Source organism: Carassius auratus, unplaced genomic scaffold (genome assembly GCF_003368295.1).
Source record: "Carassius auratus strain Wakin unplaced genomic scaffold, ASM336829v1 scaf_tig00035781, whole genome shotgun sequence".
NCBI lineage: Eukaryota > Metazoa > Chordata > Actinopteri > Cypriniformes > Cyprinidae > Carassius > Carassius auratus.
The window spans coordinates 27501-30000 of record NW_020526263.1 but is presented as its reverse complement, the minus strand read 5'-3'; the positions used below and the strand labels follow the sequence as shown (position 1 = coordinate 30000).

The 2500-nt window shown below is 37.2% G+C and overlaps 1 non-coding gene and 1 pseudogene across 1 annotated transcript; both read left to right on the top strand.

Annotated features, from left to right (window-relative positions):
- Nucleotides 1-545: 545 nt before the first annotated feature.
- Nucleotides 546-664, top strand: LOC113082261 (5S ribosomal RNA). The gene has a single exon (XR_003282546.1). It is a non-coding gene; the product is annotated as a 5S ribosomal RNA (ribosomal RNA).
- Nucleotides 665-1311: 647 nt separating this feature from the next.
- LOC113082251 (uncharacterized) lies at nt 1312-1430 on the top strand (annotated as a pseudogene).
- Nucleotides 1431-2500: the final 1070 nt, after the last annotated feature.

Below are 2500 nucleotides of genomic sequence, written 5' to 3'. Positions count from 1 at the left end.
GGGAATACCAGGTGCTTTAAACTTTTTGGAAAATTTCACGATTTATATAATAATCTTGCAAAAAAAAAAAAAAAAAAAAAAAAAGAGTCAATGCCCGATCTCTGAATCTTACCAGGTTTAGTTCTGGTTAGTACTTGGATGAGAGACTGCCTAGGAATACCAGGTGCTTTAAGCTTTTTGAAACTTTTCACTTGTATATAATAATTTAGCCAAAAAATAGAGTCAATGCCCGATCTCTGAATATTAGCAGGTTCGGGCCTGGTTAGTACATGGATGGGAGACTGCCTGGGAATACCAGGTGCTTTAAACTTTTTGGAAATTTTCACGATTTATATAATAATCTTGCAAAAAAAAAAAAAAAAAAAAAAAAAGTCAATGGCCCGATAATCTGAATCTTAGCAGGTTTAGGTCTGGTTAGTACTTGGATGAGAGACTGCCTAGGAATACCAGGTGCTTTAGCTTTTGGGTTTTCTTTCCTACTTATATAATGTACCAGCGATTAGATGGGATGGTCTTTAAATAGCCCTCTCTTTGCAGCAGTCTTCGCTTACGGCCATACCAACCTGGCTATGCCCGATCTCGTCTGCTCTCGGAAGCTAAGCAGGTTTGGGCCTGGTTAGTACTTGGATGGGAGACCGCCTGGGAATACCAGGTGCTGTAAGCTTTTTGGAAACTTTTCACTTAGTATATATAATTTTGCCAAAAAATAGAGTCAATGCCCGATCTCTGAATATTAGCAGGTTTGGGCCTGGTTAGTACATGGTTTGGAGACTGCCTGGGAATACCAGGTGCTTTAAACTTTTTGGAAAAATTTCACGATTTATATAATAATCTTGCAAAAAAAAAAAAAAAAAAAAAAAGTCAATGCCCGATATCTGAATCTTAGCAGGTTTAGGTCTGGGTTAGTACTTGGATGAGAGACTGCCTAGGAATACCAGGTGCTTTAAGCTTTTTTGAAACTTTTCACTTTGTATATAATAATTTAGCCAAAAAATAGAGTCAATGCCCGATCTCTGATATTAGCAGGTTTGGGCCTGGTTAGTACATGGATAGGAGACTGCCTGGGAATACCAGGTGCTTTAAACTTTTTGGAAAATTTCACGATTTATATAATAATCTTGCAAAAAAAAAAAAAAAAGTCAATGCCCGATATCTGAATCTTAGCAGGTTTAGGTCTGGTTAGTACTTGGATGAGAGACTGCCTAGGAATACCAGGTGCTTTAAGCTTTTGGGTTTTCTTTCCTACTTATATAATGTACTGGTGATTAGATGGGCTGGTCTTTAAATAGCCCTCTCTTTGCAGCAGTCTTCGCTTACGGCCATACCAACCTGGCTATGCCCGATCTCGTCTGCTCTCGGAAGCTAAGCAGGTTTGGCCCTGGTTAGTACATGGATGGAAGACTGCCTGGGAATACCAGGTGCTTTAAACTTTTTGGAAAATTTCACGATTTATATAATAATCTTGCAAAAAAAAAAAAAAGAGTCAATGCCCGATCTCTGAATCTTACCAGGTTTAGGTTCTGGTTAGTACTGGATGAGAGACTGCCTAGGAATACCAGGTGCTTTAAGATTTTTTGAAACTTTTCACTTTGTATATAATAATTTAGCCAAAAAATAGAGTCAATGCCCGATCTCTGAATATTAGCAGGTTGGGCCTGGTTAGTACATGGTTTGGAGACTGCCTGGGAATACCAGGTGCTTTAAACTTTTTTGGAAAATTTCACGATTTATATAATAATCTTGCAAAAAAAAAAAAAAAAAAAAAAAATAAGAGTCAATGCCCCGATCTCTGAATCTTACCAGGTTTAGGTCTGGTTAGTACTTGGATGAGAGACTGCCTAGGAATACCAGGTGCTTTAAGCTTTTTGAAACTTTTCACTTTGTATATAATAATTTAGACAAAAATAGAGTCAATGCCCGATCTCTGAATATTAGCAGGTTTGGGCCTGGTTAGTACATGGATGGGAGACTGCCTGGGAATACAGGTGCTTTAAACTTTTTGGAAAATTTCACGATTTATATAATAATCTTGCAAAAAAAAAAAAAAAAGAGTCAATGCCCGATCTCTGAATCTTACCAGGTTTTAGGTCTGGTTAGTACTTGGATGAGAGACTGCCTAGGAATACCAGGTGCTTTAAGATTTTTTGAAACTTTTCACTTTGTATATAATAATTTAGCCAAAAAATAGAGTCAATGCCCGATCTCTGAATATTAGCAGGTTTGGGCCTGGTTAGTACATGGATGGGAGACTGCCTGGGAATACCAGGTGCTTTAAAACTTTTTGGAAAATTTCACGATTTATATAATAATCTTGCAAAAAAAAAAAAAAGAGTCAATGCCCGATCTCTGAATCTTACCAGGTTTAGGTCTGGTTAGTACTTGGATGAGAGACTGCCTAGGAATACCAGGTGCTTTAAGATTTTTTTGAAACTTTTCACTTTGTATATAATAATTTTGCCAAAAAATAGAGTCAATGCCCGATCTCTGAATATTAGCAGGT